A 17686-nucleotide genomic window follows, 5' to 3' on the forward strand; every position below is an offset into this window, starting at 1 on the left:
ATGACGCAATTGCGGTGCTAAAAAAAGTATAAATATGGGCCATAGAGACTAACACATCTATGCGCTACTCATCTTTCTGTGGAATCCTTTTGGAACAATGATCTTCTGTTGTGTGAATTTCCCATTCAATGTGTAATAAATTCAAAAAGTGGGTATTTGGTATATTGGCATACGCTGGAAAACATTGTAAATCATACCTGGCATTGTTGATGTACTGGAAACTCCTCTTGTCTATAACTTCTATTATGTTTGGATTTACTTTTGTTACCTTTTGAGTATTTATTTATGTGTGAAATACAATTAGTTTGAACAATCAGAGCTGCAGTCCTGACTTGTTCTGTCTGCAAAGTATTTTTGGATGTAATTCTGGAATTCAATTCAGATGCTAGTAAATTGCATCACAAATTATTTGTAACTTATTTAAATTTTATTGTGAATACAAAAATGAACACAGTGACTGCTCTCCCTAGAAAAGGGTGTTGAAACAAACTCCAGAGCATACATACTGAAGCCCACAATGGTGACAAGATGCACCTTAGAGAAAGCCAAAACGGAACTTAACTCATTCTATACATCTAAGGCAGAAGTTGCTTTCAATAAACTCAAAGTCCACCATTGTGAGCATGGAGACAAGTCAGGAAGACTACTGGAGGCACAGCTTTGAAAACAGGAAGCCGTAACAGCTATCCCATCTATCAAAGAAAGCACTAGCCATTTAATATGAGATTTACAAGGCAATGACAACATCCTCAGAACCCTCTACACCAGAGGTCTCCAAACTTTTTAATGCCGCGCCCCCCAGTTGAAAAATAAACATCATTGGGCCCCCCTCAGAATTTTTCACAATTATTTTATAAACATGGCAATGTTTAAATATGTCTAAACCTATTTAAACATTGCAGTTAAGTACTGTTGCCTTTTAAAAAACTACAATAACATGCTTCTGCTTAAAACAAAGGCCTGTTATCTGTATAATATTTATTTTGGCCAGAGTCTGGGGCCCCCCCTGGGATCACTTCAGGCCCCCCTAGGGGGGCCCGCCCCCCAGTTTGAAGACCTCTGCTCTACACCATCCTATACAGTTCTGACCTTCCCGACACTGAGGACTGGACAGAGGCTTTCTTCGCCAGTCTTAGACTCCCCAGTGTCAATGATGATGGCAGAGTCCTCCTGGAGGAACAGATTGCCAAAGGGGAAGTGGCTCTGGCTATCTCCAATTTTCCATACAACAAAGCTCCAGTAGAGGATGGATTTTTAAGCAACTTCTGTTGTTGGAAAAAGGATAACTAGATAGACCTATTGCATGCTGCTTTCCAGGAAGAACAGCAATTTGGATCTCTCTTCTTTGTGACCAATGTTGCGATGATTACCAGTTCTTCTAAAACTGGGTAAAGACCCCCTACTTTGTGGCAGTTACCATCCAATTTCCCTATTAAATATTGACACAAACATTATAGCAAGTATTTTTATGACCATCGTCAAATGGGCTATGCTGTGCCTTGTATCTGACACTGTCACAGGAAGATCTTTGCAAAACCAATTCCATACTCTAGTCCATCTGCTATGGATTGTGAAAAACCACTGAGGGCCACAATTGCTGTCTCGCTCGATGCCGGGAAGACATTTGACCGGATAGAGAGGGTATATCTGTTCAGAGATCTACGCCATCTGGGCTTGGAGTAAAACACCTGTTTAAAAATCAGCTGGCTCTACACTGACCCCACAGCTCGGTTAACTGTGGAAGGTTCCTGTCAGAAGCTCTAATGATCTGCAGGGGAACAAGGCAGGGCTGCCCCTTTTGACTACTACTGTTCCTCCTGGCTATGGAACCCCTGGTGGCAGCTATCTGCCAGTCCACCCAGATAATGGGCATGTCGACTGTGGCTGATATTGCAAAGATACTCTTATTTGCAGATGACATTCTGTTCATGGTCATGGATCTTGACTGATCTCTATCAGCCTTAATGTCACTCATCATGTTCTTTTCTAACATATCATGTTACAGAATCAACTAGGACAAAAGCAAAGCACTAGCCATGTCCCGTATCACTACAAAAGTAACCATAGCTGGGTCCCCATTCCAGTGGAAGCAACCACAGCTCTAGTACCTCAGTGTTCTCATCAATAGGGCCATAGAGGGCATAGTCCCTGATAATCTGGAGCACCTTATCATTAAAACCAACACTGAATAATTGAAAAGGAACTGTCTAGACCTCTTCCTCCCGGGAAGAACACAAGCAGTTGAAATGGTAGTAGACCCCCACTGGACCTTTCCCTGAGGGATGCTACTCCTCCCTGTCCAGACCCTCCCCACTCTGGGCAATATATAAAGATATTAACTCCTTCATGTGGGGAAATATGAGACCGCAACTGTTCTTCTCTAAATTGATGGTGCATAGGAAATGTGGCGGACTATGGGTGCCCTACATAGAACTTCACTATCATGCCCTGCACTGGGCGCAGCTGTCATAGACAGTCGCAAAACTCCCAGGTGCCCCACTTTGGGTCTGGTTGGAATGCACTATGACCTGTAGCAGCCAAGGCCCAGATATTCTTTACCACCACAAAACGCCTTCCTCAGTGACACCCAATCCCATTGTGCAAACAATGGTAAGGGTGTGCAACCACTCTCAAAAAATCACATACAGTCCCACACAACTGCATCTCAAGGCCCCCTTATAGAACAATGCAGCATCCTGATGGGCGGTTGTCCACTGATGCAGGCAGAGAGGGAAGAAAAAAGAATATAGACAGTGGATAACTTTATGTAAGATGGGGAGTTGAAATCCTTTGTCTCTCTCCAGATAGAGTTTCTAGTGCTTCCATCACATTCATTTTACTATTCACAAGGCCAAGACTGTCTCTACAGTACCCTGGACCATCCTTAATTCTGTCATACAAAAACACCTGGCACGTGGGGCACATATAAAGGAGTCATGTCCGGAATTTGCATCCTACTAGTCCAACATCACCATTCCAGTGCCCTGTTGTCCCTCCTCTGAATATGCCGACAAAATACCCTACAAAAGCAACACATGGATGATGACTGGAATGGAGTAATAGCTGACCTTGACAAGGAAACACTGAAGGCTAGAATGAAATTCTGCCTCTTCAAGACAATACAAAACTAGTACGGGACCCCCTAGAAACTTTTGGTGTATAGCCTCAGCCACAATATGCATTGCTGGTGGTGCACACAATGAGACTGCAACATAATTCACATCATATGTGACTTCCCTTAACATCTCCCACCACTGGACCCATATAGACGATACTCTCAGCCTCATCCTTGAACTCACCCTTCAGCTCCCAAAAACCTTTATTTTACTACAGGATACCAGTGATCTGCCTTACGATACATGACCGGCGACTTATGACAACAGCACTGACTATGGCTAAACTTTGTATCCTACACCACTAGCATGCACCTCACATACCCCCACAAGACGAATGGTTAGCTGAAATGTACAAAGTGACCTTCTATTAAAAAACTGTCTACTGATTTCAGGACAAGGTTGGCATGTTTGAATCTACTTGATCCCCCTTCTTGAGGCTACAGAGTAATGCACTACAACACTACCACCCACCCATGAGCCTTCACACATCAAGTAAAACCCAGAATCTGAGACAGCCCTCTTACCTTCTCCTTCGCTTTATCTGGAAGTATGGGAAAACTTGGAAACTGATTGAGAATCCACCACACTTGCTCTCCTCCCTAATACTAATGTCCCCCTCTACCCACCACCTATGTCTATGGACTGGTACACTGCAAAGGGTTGGTTTTGTTTTAATTCCTCTATTTGCTGTTGTCTTTTGCACTCTCTTGCTAATTGAATGATTAACATAGGATCAACTATTCTAAATAATGTAATAGAAAATGCAACATACACGTGAAAATAAATTCTAGACACAAACCTAATTTTTTATTCAAAATTGTATATAAATTCATAAAATAAATTACACTTTTTAAAATTCAAATGAAAAGAAAACAAAATATTTTTAAGAAACTACATTCTTAAAAGCATACTTATTGAAATGTAAACAACATACATACATATTAAAACAACATTTTAATACAATTCAAAATCAATTATATACTATTAAATAAAAATGTTAGGATTTATACATTTATTCAATGAATAAACATCAAATCAAATATATGATTTTTTATATTTTTTAACTCAAACTTTTCAAAGAATGTATTTACTCCCCACCTTATTCCCCTACAAACCTGATTCTCGATTCTACATAAAAAAACTGTTTACGAAATATACGAAACATAGATATTGAAAAAACACAATGAAAACATTTGAAAACAATATACATTTTGAAGATATACCACAATGTTTTTAACAACAATTTTAAACAACAGTAAAAAATATTCTTACCTGTGAGATTCTGTACCACAACATATTTGACATTATGATATTTAAGAGACAATTTTTGTGCCTCATAATCCTTGACACAATACTTTGGTGGGACACCTTTTTACCTAATTCCATTTACCCATCCAAACATTGATACACTAACTCTATTCCTGAAGTTATCAGCTCCTCTGTATTTCAAACATCAACATATCCCACGCTTGGCAGGATAGATCTGGTACACCCATTATTAATCTGTTGCAGTGGGAGGTTACAAAAAGATGGTAGCTAGCCCACACCGTCCCACTAATCCAGGTCCGAAAGGCACATGCTAGTGCAGAGAATAAATTATAACAATGGTAGGCCAAGGACAAGCAATGTGCACTTTTTCTTCCACAATCTAAGTCCCACTGAGACTCAAGGTACCTGATGTTCCTACTGAAGCTGACCTTCTTTTGTGTCATGGATTGCCAAATCAGCCAAGTTTGCTAAGTCTACCAGTATTACTAGAAGCGTGTGGCTATCAAACTCACTCTGTAGTTGTCAGCGACATTCAACATCTTTGTTCCAATGAAGGAGGCACTTGATGGCATGTGGGCCCAATTTGGATAAGAGATTGAGGCACTGTTAGACTCCAAGCTGTAAGACTTGTTTACCCACTTAGAGTCAATTCTATGTGTTTGCATACCAAAATATCCATGTCGAGAGAGGAGAGACCCTTGTATCCATAAATGAGCTGTGCGATTTTCTGACCAATGTTTGGTGTTTTGTTTTAGTGAAAACATGTGTGATATTAGACATTGGGGCATGTGGTCAATTTGCACCATGTATACCTAAGACCCTTTATATCCTGAAATGGTATTCTATATGGCTCAAGGGAACCAAATGGTTTGGATTTGAGGTAGGTCCCGGAACCAGTTAAAACAGATTCCACAATAACTCGATGTACTGTCGCTGGTCCGGTGTTAGAGACTAATCTTCCAATTGAAGGGAAGAGGACCCTGAACTCTAGCTTAGCAGGAAGCATTGGTGAGAAAGGTACAGCAGATGTATGCCCACCTCAAAGCTACGAGGTCTCAAGCAAAGCCTCTGGGATACCTAGGATGCCTTGAAGTGCTCCTGTTCTCCCTAGTCATCTGGGATCCAATCCTGGCCCTTCCTCTAGGTGCAATCTTCCACTGGAGGCCATCCCTTTTGTGATTGTCCTTGCCAATGTGCCAATTTTACACCCAAGGACTGTTGAATGCACAGTAGGCTTAATTCACAAATCAATTAACTGGATCCATGGGATCTTGAGATATCAGGGCAAGCTGTATAATGAAGTGCGTATAGCTAGGAAGGTGTGAAGGGTGAGGACAATGTCTAAAGAATTCATCGGAGACAGTGATATTGTCACATTTAGGAACTAGATCATAGTTGGGAATTTGATTAGGGCCTCTGCCCAAGGTCTATACAGGGCTAATTTTATCAAGATCTTGCCTCTAGTCTATTTCTACAGAGTTATGGCTAATCATCCATAAAATTGGGAGGGTCCCCCTAGTTTTTACACAGTTCCACTACAACCTTTTAGGTTAGCATCCAGGTGCAGAATTGCTTTGCACCTCTGGGGGACTTGGAGAGTTTATTCTAGGCCTGGATACTAAATTTGCCTATTTACACACACAGGATTCCAAATCATTGCTGGTGGTGATTTTAGTACTAAACTGGTGTCTACACAGGAGTCCAACGTTTCTACCATGCTTGATTTAGAACGTTCAGAGCGTGTATGCCCACCTATTGGGCAGAGAGCTAAAGCGCCTTCTCCGATCATTGACTTTTGATCTCATTAACACCTGTGAGTGTCTGGACCCTCTTTACTATACAAATGCCTCTTTTTTCAGGGGGGTGATATGGCTCTGTTGTTGACTCTTTTTGCATCTAGAGTCTTGTTAGGCTCAGTGTTTAAGGGTGGAATGAAGAAGAGTATATTTAGTGACCACAATCCCCAACGGCTTCGTCTAAGTATTAATAAGGGGACAAGAAGAGTGAAAGGGGCAGCCACGGGTTCTCTAACAGTCAAGACACAAAGGCTTCGCCTGGCCTGGAGAAATGGTGAACTAACAGCCCTTATGTCAGAGCTGCCTGTCAATCACCTTCATATGCTGTTTAACTGCCTTACTCCCCCTGGTGACCCTTGGGTTGTAGACAACCAATTTGTCCAACTGGGCACAATAGTTTGTAAACTACTAATGAAGCCAATTAGCTCTGCCAATCACTACATAAAATGGTTTGACCCATCCTGTAGAAAGACCACTGATGATTTACACAAGACTCTAAAGGAGACGCCACAGTTTAGTTACAAGGTCCAACAATGCAGAGCAGTATATAAGGCTGCTCTAAGCCACAGGAAGAAGGAGATTCAATTGACCAACTGGGGGACGTTAACGTTGTCATGTAGGCAGACACATCCCTGGGCTTTTTAGGTGGTGGTGAACTACATCAGTTCCATGGGGGCCATTAATAATTCTGTCATCACCTCATTTAGCCCTGAGACTTGAGTTAACCATTTTAGTGTATTATATGGCTTTAGTTGCCACACAGAAAACATTGAGATTGAGGTGGTTTCATCCTTATCAATAGAATTTACCATAGAAGACATTTGGGAGGTCATTATTAGGTCTCCACCTAATAAGGCCCCTGGGACAGATGGGGTCCCTGGAGACCTGTACAAATCCCTCCCTGACTTTTGGGCACCTCTGCAGTATAATTGCTACAATGCCTTTGTCAAGATGGGTCACCCAGACTTTTGGCATACTGCCACCATTGTTCCTATCGCTAAAAAGGGTGATCCCAATCCCCTGGTTGTTATCAGCCGATTTCCCTGTTGGATTTGCTGTGAAGATTGTTGAGTGGATTGTGCTGGAGCCTCTTTTGTCCTGGATCAGGAAGTCGGGCACACTCTCAGAAGTTCAGTACGGTTTCCTGGAGGGGCTGGAAACGGCGGAGCAATGTCTGAGTCTACACTTTTTTTATCAGCAAGGATACCATCATAAAGCAGGGCCCCATCTGCCTGGCCTTCATGGACCTGTCTTGCGCTTTCGACCTTGTGATCAGATCCATGATGTGGGAAACTTTGATGAACCTGGGGGTGGATGGAGGCCTAGTTGATTTTTTATGTTCCCTACATTATGACCTTTCAGCAACTGTAAGGTTTGGTGCCTCAGGTGAGTGCACCAACAACTTTAAATTGGAGAGGGGGTACACCAGTGTTGTATCTTGGCTCCAGTTTTATTTCCCTTAAGTATAAGTGGCCTAGACTCGGCTCTTACTGGGAAACCTCGGAAAGTCACTTTTATTGGTAAGAAAATGGCTCCTGTATTACTTTGCGCAGATGACACCATTTTACTTGCAAGAACCTTAAACAGGCTAAGCTCCTTGTTCCAGGATTTTGTCAGCTTAATGGGGTTGCTTGGTCTTGCCACCTATCAGACTAAAACATTCACCAGGGCCTGTGGTGCCAAACACTGTAAGATGAGAAGTGTTTATTTACAAGTACACCCCTTTGCTTCTACCCACGATTTTTCCTACTGGGGTCTGGTCTTCGATGCCAAGATGAATTGGGCACCATGTAAAATTAAAGTCTCTCACAGATTTGTGAGTGTGGCTGGGTACATCTACAATATAGCTGCTCACATTGGAAGTAAACCAGTGCCCCACTACTGGAGGTGTATAGAAGCAAATGCCTTCCCATTCTTATGTATGGGGCTGGCTTATGGGTTAAGTCGAACACCAACTCCCTCCAGGGTGAAGAGACCAGGGTGCTGAGGCACTTGTTGGGTGTTCCCTCTACTTGTTCAACCTATATTGTACATCAAGAGCTTGGTATTGAGTATGTGGAGGATACTATTAAACTGCCCTCCCTTGTCTTGTGGTGTGCCTTCTGGGCAAACCCGTAAACTGGTTCAAATAGTGAGATGATCCTTGACTGCTAATCAAATGAAAGAGTCCTAAAAATCCCCTGGTTTCATTATATATAAGACAGAATTGTCCAACTTGAGGAGGCTGAACGTCTTTTCTAGCCCTTCGGTTATGTCCAATTCAGATCTTAGGTGGGTCAAGAAGACCTTTAAGTCCTTGAGATACAAAATAGGGGAGGAAATTGACATTGTAAAAGTTTTTGTCAGGAGCTACGTGAAGCTCCAAACCACACTAGCAATGGAGCTGTACCTAGAATGTGTGGTTAGTTCCTGGGACAGACTGCTTTTAAAACAGATTTAAACTTGGGCCCATATTTATACTTTTTTAGCGCCGCATTTGCGGCGTATTTTGACGCAAAATCGACGCAAACTTACAAAATACAATGGTATTTTGTAAGTTTACCATTGTACCATGGTATTTTGTAAGTTTGCGCCGATATTGCGTCAAAAAACGACGCAAATGCGGCACTAAAAAAGTATAAATATGGGCCTTGGTTTTGTGAGGTGGCACCTCCGTTTTCCCCTTGGCCAGTTCGAACCCTTTAAACTTTTAGTAGGTCCATGGGACGAGTCTCCCCCCCACCCCTTTAGAGCTTGCTCCATTTTACTTCATTTTGTCATTTTTATAATGCTTTTTCCAAAAGGTTTTTAATTCCTATATTAAGGAAGAGTGGAATTATAAAATGTAGTGATGCCCTGGCGTACTTTCAACAGCTAAACTTTCCGTCTCTTTGTGCCAACATCTACTCTTTTCAAAAATGTGCTGTTGCAAAAAGGATATTGATGGTATTTTACTTATAAGCATTTTATCGGTGTATGACCTCTCTGATAGACGTTCAAATTGGGTCAGGATTTTCTGATGAATCTACTGGATTCCCCCGTTTGTTTTGTAATGTACGTGTCAAATTTTGACTTTGTGTGATTGCATTCCTTTCTCCAAGGGATTAGTCTGAGGATCACGAATTGTTTTGGCATTCAATAGAAATCTATTTTAAAGTGATTATGTTACTTCCTATATTTGTTGCTTTTATTAATACATATTGTCCAATGCGCTCTGAAAAATAGAATGCTTTGAGTACTTATTTGATATTTATGAGTTGTGCTTATAGGGTTACCTTTGTAGCTGAAATAAAGGGTTTGATAAGATAAAATAGTAATTGTTGAGAATCATGCAGAATAGATAACAAAAGGCCTTGAGGCAAAATTGGTATGATATTTTGGTTTGGTAAAGTTTTGGAACTGGCAGATACCGGTAGATGTATAAGCAGATATGGTTAATATTTAACACATTGTGGGTACTAGGTAACTTTGGGAAATGGCTGCTTTTCATGCTATTTGACAAACATCTCACAATTCTACCCTGTTGCACAAATGGATAGCCACCGTTAAAACAGAGAGGGTTTGGGCATGTTACAGACTTCATAAGTAGTTTGAAAAAGATGAAAATGAGAAACCGGTATCTCCCTGTGTATTAACTCACAGTTTACGTTGGGATACCGACATTAGCAGTTAGCATATTCTGTCATTATGCAGTTTATTGCTTTGACTCCTTGTTCGTTGTATACAGGGCACAGTCAGGTATTTTCACAAAGGTAAATTGGAGTATGTAAAATAAAACACTCCCTGCATTCTTAACATGCTCTTACACACCTAAAATGAGAATAAAATTGGAACGTTAAGGGAATAGTCGTATATAATTAAAGCACTGTGCCCTGTTTGTACTTTTAGTGACAGGAAATTGGGCATTTCAGTTCAATTCACAAAGGCATGCAACAACACATAAAAGTTTACTACTGTAGTACTAATTCCAATACTCATAAATGCTTTTGTGAATTGGCCCCAGTGTTTTCAGCCCTGTCTAATGAACACTGAAAGTTATAGTTTTTGTTTTCTGTCACGTCACTAATTTGCATTACTCTTGTGGTGTGAAATGACCAAAATTATGCAAGTATGCCAGTTTGAGTAAATAAGAATAATTTGGGGAAAACAATCATACAGGAGGAGCACTGGAGCAACAAACTAAGGCCCATATTTACAAGGAGCTTGTGCCATTGCTGTGTAATTTTTTTTTTGGACGCAGGGATGGCGGGTTCGCTGTTCCATACATACAAGGTGATGCATTTGATGAAATGCATCACCTTTTCCTATCCTGCACCAGTTTTTACTTGCACAACTAGCAGTTGCGTCGGGTTACATTAACCATATGCAAGTTAGGAATTCACACTTAACTGGCTATGCAAAACTGACACAACCATATTTACAAGATTTTGGGAAAGTGATGCTTTGCTGGCAACTGAAGTGCTGGTTCTGAAATACATTAAAGAATCCTGTGAATTAGCAACCCAGGCATAAAAATTACGCATTGGCAGTGCTACATAAGCAGAACATACACAAAACCATCTGGCAAGCTAAGCTACGCTATGGAGCTACTAATACTCCAGCTAGGAGCACCAAGAAGAAGATGGCCACCACCACTACCACCACCATAGAGTCAGCACAGAAGAAGGGAGTGGATACACTGACAGAGGACTACCCTCATTGACTTTAGGGAGGAGGAGGTCATAACCTACTATCGGCTCAGGAGGCAATCCATTGTCCAGCTCCTACACTAGATTGCATCAACGCTGCAAACAATATCACAGAGGTCTACCAACATCCCTCTGCAGGCTAAATTGATGGCTTTATTGTACATGCTGGGGTCTGACTCATTCCAAACCACCACAGCCAGGGTGGCAGGAATCTTCCAGTCATCATTTTCTGCATTCCTCCTCTCAATCCTTGATACCATCATAAGCCTCAAACCTCAAACCTCAGTACCTTATGTTTCCCAACACACAGCAGAAACAACTGGAAAACAAGCAGGGCTTCTACTCCATTGTTGGCGTACCACATGTGTTGGGGGCAATGGACTGTACCCATGTGCAAATGCTGCCTCCTGCTGCTACATCCCACTTGTTTAGAAACTGGAAGCACACATATTCAATCAATATGCAAGGAACAGTAAACCATGATGGGCTGTTCATAAATGTGCTAGCAAACTACCTTGGAAGTGCTCATGGGAATGGAGTACTGGTTGGTAAGTACATCTCAAGCACATGATTCAACTCATTACAGTCAATCATGTTGCTCAATTTAGGCATCATTTGGTTGTGTGAGTAGATAGTGCAAATGTAGCAGGTGTGTGCCCCATACCTGCAAACTAACACGTAACACATGTGCAATATAATCCTATAGCTCACACATGTCAAGACCTTTAAACCACTATAGCCCTCATGTACAAAAAGCCTATGCTGCTGGGATGTCCATTTCCATGATGCTCTGGTGAGCCACTGTATTCCAATCATACATGAGGCTATGCAAAGTCACCCCCTGTGCCTTGGCATGGTCTCATACAAATGGACAATGGCAAGGTAGCGCAGTGTTGCATTACCTTACTCTGCTTCAAGGATGTGTCACATGGGCAACATGTTGAGTTTATCCATGCAACACCTGATGCATCTGATACATTTACAGATGTGCAACAACATGGTGATCTTCACAATATCCATATACATAGGTCTCCCTAGGGGAGGCGTAATAAGGACAACATAATTTAATTTGTATTGTTACTTACTCTTCATATGTGTGCTGCATTCTGCAGCACATGTACAAAGTGTCATAAGCCTACCTTGTTTGTCCATATGTATGAAGGTTTCCCTACAGCACGAAAACAAGTGAGTCCAAAATCCAGGCATACCTGCACCATGATGCAAGGGAGCATGCGTTCCTGTTATCCACCAATCTGTGATGCCGTGCATGCAGAAAAAACAAAAAATGTGCCATATGTCATTAATATGACACATTTATGCAATTTCCATTTAATGCAGGGCAGTGCAGCTAAGTGACACCCTGTGCTGCCCTGTAGCAATAACCTAGAAATTATGCTCTGTGTTTGCCTCAAAATGGTGGAAAGATCCCCAGTATTGCAACACCATCTAAAATGCTGTGTTACAATACTGTGTTCAAGGAAGGGCCTCCATCTATGATGTCTGTGTGTCCACAAGTAAATCCCATAGTCATGAGGCATGTCATGTATCCAATACCTGGTAAACTTAACGAGGAACAAATGATTGATCATACCCAGCCCATGTGTACCCTGGGAAATTACCTCAATTGTCATATTAAATCACCTGCCATCCTGTGTCCGCTCCATTTTGTGATGCAAAACATGAGTGAAACAGTATGCCAAGGCTTCCCAATGAGCAGCAAGGTAGGATTTTTCACACAAGGTTTAGCTCATACACCAGGGAGCCACACATTCAAAATGCCCATATTTTGTTTGCCAGTGCAATGCTGTCCATTGTCTGGCAGTGCAGATGGCAAATGTGTTGGCAAGATTTTTCTACATGATACATTGTTGTGTAGAAAAATCTTGCCAACACTGTCTTCAATAAGTGAGGCAGGGTAGTTTTGAGTTTCATAGTTGCACTGCATAGTGCCAAACTCAATAAAATCTCTCAAGTGCAACACAGTGTGCACTGTAGACTATCATGTAACATAATGACATTGAGTTACAAACCCTCCATGGCTGTAGCTAATGTACAACAGTAAGTACTACTGTCACATCCAAATATGTGACAAGTATCATCAGGACCTGTCAAAATATAAACCTTCCAACATGTATGAGGTCATGATATGCCAACATAACTTCAACTGCTTAAATTTATGAATTGTGATAAGAGTCAGCTTAATTGCTAACTGACCATAAGGTTGCAGACATGCCATCGGCATTGCATTGGCACTCACAAGTTAGAGAAATAGTGAGCGTAACACCAAGCCCAGTACATTTATATATGTATTACAGCATCAGTCATACTAAAACTTAAAGCGCATGTATGTAAATCAATGTCAGTACACCTTCAGTACTGTGTGAAAAAGTCCATTATGACATAAAACAGTATGTAAATGATTGTGGGCATAGCACACATCATGAACATCATCGTATTGTTCTCCTCCTGTCTTTACAGCTGACCAAGAATATGGTCTGCAGCCATGGGTAATGACCCCTTATGCACATATCCAGATGGAAGCGTAGCGCAACTTCAATAATACCGTCAGCAGGACCAGTTCCATTGTTGAATGGACTTTTGGGATTCTCAAATGTCACTTCTGGTGCCTAGATTTGTCAGGGGGAAGATTGCTCTACTCTCCCCTATGGTCTGCAAAATCATCCTTGTCTGCTGCATTTTGCACAATATCTGTATGCAGACCAATGTCTCTTGGAATGCGGCAAATGTGGAAAAAGGAAGGTCCTGATGAGGATGAAGGGGAAGAAGAGGGCCAACATATAAATGTGGCCTCAAGTGTTGGGACATGCTAGAGAAAGGAAATTTATAAAACAAAAATCCACAGAGGCCTACGACAAATCAAGCCATGTATAAATGCAATGTGTAACTAATGAAAGGATGATAAAACTGTATTTTTGTACCACTTCCAATGTGTAAACATTCTTAATTCCAACTAAGTGTAAAGTACAAAAACAGCCAATCTTATCTGCTAGTCATTGTCATGCAACAAACGTTTGTAGAACTGTGTAACAAACAGGATTACACTACATCCTGTAATCCAAAAGAAGTGTTCTGTGGCAAATGCAGATTGATTGGGAATACAGACCACAAACAAATATTGTAATGTGCCAAAGTCTGGACAGCTCGGTATAATGTATTATGTAGCATTGTAAAAACATAAGACAACACACCACTCAAAAATTGGGTGAAAGTAAATATTCTCAAAATACAATGTGTATGTTGTTCAGCTTCCTATTTGTTCTACCACATAATTGTGAAAGATAGTAGAATGAACTCATAGTCTGATGGCTGTCAGTTGAGGCACTTAGTATGTGCATGGTAACACAGTCCAAGCCATAGAGTCAACATATGCTACAACAATGTGTCCTGGCAAATATTTTAAAACATTGTAACGTATCAAAACACACATATCACTTATAAACAAACAAACATGGCAGTGCAAAATTATCCATCTCCTACCAATGCTGCCATGTCAGCACCACTAGGCGATTATAGAAATGGACCAAGCATGGATGTCACATACCAAGTTCCTGTGTAGCACACAGATACAAACAATCAGTTAACTCCTCTGACAACATGTTACGTATGAAAGTTAGAACACAACACAAAGAATCTGACCATGTAACCTTTTCAGAGAAGCTAGGACTAAATGCAACCGGAATCTAGCCAATAACCCATGTATTGATACCTTCCAGGTCAGATTGGCAGAATGTGACAGTAAATGCACAGCTTAACAACTTTCATGAATACATAACCACACCAAAGTACAAGTTACTTCTCAATTTTTCAACTTAGGGTGATGCCAGCCAAAACAAATGGATCCTTCCTTGGAATAACTCTGACCCATTGATTGCTAGCTAAGCTGTCGTCGCCAACACAAAATGATGATGCAAATATGTATAGAAAGAAATTGCATAATGGCACTGTGCCCATGAAACACATATCCGTCCAGACCCAGGTTCATACAGCAGATGTGTTTGTACTATAACATGGTATAGTGGTTGATCAACATGAGTCTCTGGTACCTGTTGGTATGCACATATCAACATAGACCTCAGGTGGCACACGTATCTCAGGCATATCCATGACAGCACGCCAACTCGTCCTGCGTGGCTCAGCCTGGACTCATAGTTATCATGGAAATCAAGGCACATCGATAGGCTCCCCTAATCAACTCTGTGTCATTTGTGGGTTCTTTGTGACTTGCAGGGATTTTTTGACAGCCAAGACACATGGATATCCAGGATGACAGTAGAAAAATAAAGTAGGAAAACATACAGTAGTAGAAAATACTTATGCTTTAATCCAATGTGACATTGATTTCCATCAGAGTCACCTATGTAGCTTCATGTAAACAAAACATACATGGCTTTGTTTGGCATGTACCATCTGTGCTGCATGTTGCAGCAAACATGAGCATTTGTCAGACAAGCATGTTTCCGAAAGATTCACTTTATTCACTCAGTTCGGCATGCACAGTGCAAAATAGAGATGTTCTTAAAAAATGCTCTTTGTAACACTTCCTGTGCAGCCACCAGGACAATGCAACTCTGCATCAACCCTGGCCTTGGTTCAAATTTTAAAATGTGGGCATTTTCAGAGTTAATGCAGGATGCACCTCTTGTAAGCTGTGTGGTTAGTCATTTTCAAGAAATGCGCAACATAGTTAGGGGCTTATTTACAAGCCCCCTGTACCACCAGTGGAACATTTTTTGTAATGCACCGGAGGTGCGTTGTGCAGGCCCATATCTACGAGGCCACACAAAGGGGATCATTTTGACCTTGGCGGACGGCGGAGGCCGTCCGCCAAGGTACCGCCGCTGAATGACCGCACTGCGGTCAAAATACCGCGGCGGCCATTCAGACATTTCCTCTGGGCCGGCGGGCACTCTCCAAAAGAGCGCCCGCCGGCCCAGAGGAAATGCCCCTGCAACGAGGACGCCGGCTCAGAATTGAGCCGGCGTAGTTGCAGGGGTGCGACGGGTGCAGTTGCACCCGTAGCGTATTTCAGTGTCTGCTTAGCAAACACTGAAATACTTTGCGGGGCCCTCTTACGGGGGCCCCTGCAGTGCCCATGCCATGGGCATGGGCACTGCAGGGGCCCCCAGGGGCCCCGCGGCACCCCCTACCGCCATCCTGTTCCTGGCGGGAGACCCGCCAGGAACAGGATGGCGGTAGGGGGTGTCAGAATCCCCATGGCTGCGGAGCGCGCTCCGCAGCCATGGAGGATTCACAAGGGCAGTGGTAAACCGGCGGGAGACCGCCGGTTTACCCTTTCTGGCCGCGGCTGAACCGCCGCGGTCAGAATGCCCTCGGGAGCACCGCCAGCCTGTTGGCGGTGCTCCCGTGGTCGGTGACCCTGGCGGTCACCGGCCGCCAGGGTCAGAATGACCCCCAAAGCCACTATGGGGGTCATTCTGACTTTGGCGGGCGGCGGAGGCCGCCTGCCAAAGTCCCACCGTCAGAATACCGCTGCGCGGTCAAAAGACCGCCGCAGTAATTCTGAGTTTCCCGCTGGGCTGGCGAGCGACCGCCAGAAGGCCGCCCGCCAGCCCAGCGGGAAACCCCCTTCCATGAGGATGCCGGCTCCGAATGGAGCCGTCGGAGTGGAAGGGGTGCGACGGGTGCAGTTGCACCCGTCGCGATTTTCATTGTCTGCTTGGCAGACACTGAAAATCTTGGTGGGGCCCTGTTAGGGGGCCCCTGCAGTGCCCATGCCATTGGCATGGGCACTGCAGGGGCCCCCAGGGGCCCCACGACACCCGTTACCACCAGGCAGGTTCTGGCGGTCAAAACCGCCAGAACCAGGCTGGCGGTAAGGGGGTCGGAATCCCCATGGCGGCGCTGCCTGCAGCGCCGCCATGGAGGATTCCCTAGGGCAGCGGGAAACCGGCGGGACACCGCCGGTTTCCCGTTTCTGACCGCGGCTGTACCGCCGCGGTCAGAATGCCCATGGATGCACCGCCAGCCTGTTGGCGGTGCATCCGCGGTCCCCGGCCCTGGCGGTAGTCAACCGCCAGGGTCAGAATGACCGCCTATGTGTGGTTTTTCATGGCCATATACATATGGTGTAAGGCAACACCGTGCAAATCACTGCATTGCCTTACACTCCGTCTGGGAACTGTGCCTTGGGCATTGCAGTGGGTGTTCCCACACATCACCCATGGCTTCTGATGCATTCCCAGATTTGCAAGAAACTGTAAACCAGGGAATGCATTACAATCTTATGCCTACCCAGGTGAGGCATAAGGAGTAGAGGTATTTGATTTCCTCCTCGTCTTTCCTCTTTCTATGTGTGCTGCATTCTGCAGCACACATAGAAAGTGGACTAAGACTCCATGGAATATTTTTGTGCATATAGGTGTCCCTTCCTGCACAGAAATAATCCTGTCTGTGACACAGACATCCTTGCACCATTTTGAAAGGGTACCTGCATCAGCGCTATACTGCCCATTCTGCACCAGTGCAGGTGAAGGGTACAGAAATGCACCATATCTTGTATATACAGCACATTTCTACCCTTTCCCTGTGGCACAGGGCAGTGCAGCTAGGTCACTTGCTGGTCTGCCCTGTGCTAGAGGGCTTATAGATAAGCCCCTTATGGGTTTACAGTAATGCAAGTACTCACACATATGTGCACTCTTAACATGCACATGCCAAACATTCATATACACCAAGCATGCCCCCTCCAATAGTCTCATGCAAGACATTGATCTATATACATGTTGACATGCATTCCCATACACAATAAACTGTATAACACACATTTGCACCATTGCATGAAAAACACACATTTGCA

General features: G+C 43.3%; 1 long non-coding RNA gene across 1 annotated transcript in view; it reads left to right on the forward strand.

Annotated features, from left to right (window-relative positions):
* LOC138288440 (uncharacterized) overlaps nt 1–14098 on the forward strand; it is a 397645-nt gene extending 383547 nt beyond the window's left edge. Inside the window, exon 4 of the long non-coding RNA XR_011202403.1 lies at nt 13327–14098. This is a non-coding gene — a long non-coding RNA (uncharacterized lncRNA). The remainder of the gene's footprint in view (nt 1–13326) is intronic.
* The last annotated feature ends 3588 nt before the right edge of the window (nt 14099–17686 follow it).

This window comes from Pleurodeles waltl, chromosome 1_1 (assembly GCF_031143425.1).
Source record: "Pleurodeles waltl isolate 20211129_DDA chromosome 1_1, aPleWal1.hap1.20221129, whole genome shotgun sequence".
NCBI lineage: Eukaryota > Metazoa > Chordata > Amphibia > Caudata > Salamandridae > Pleurodeles > Pleurodeles waltl.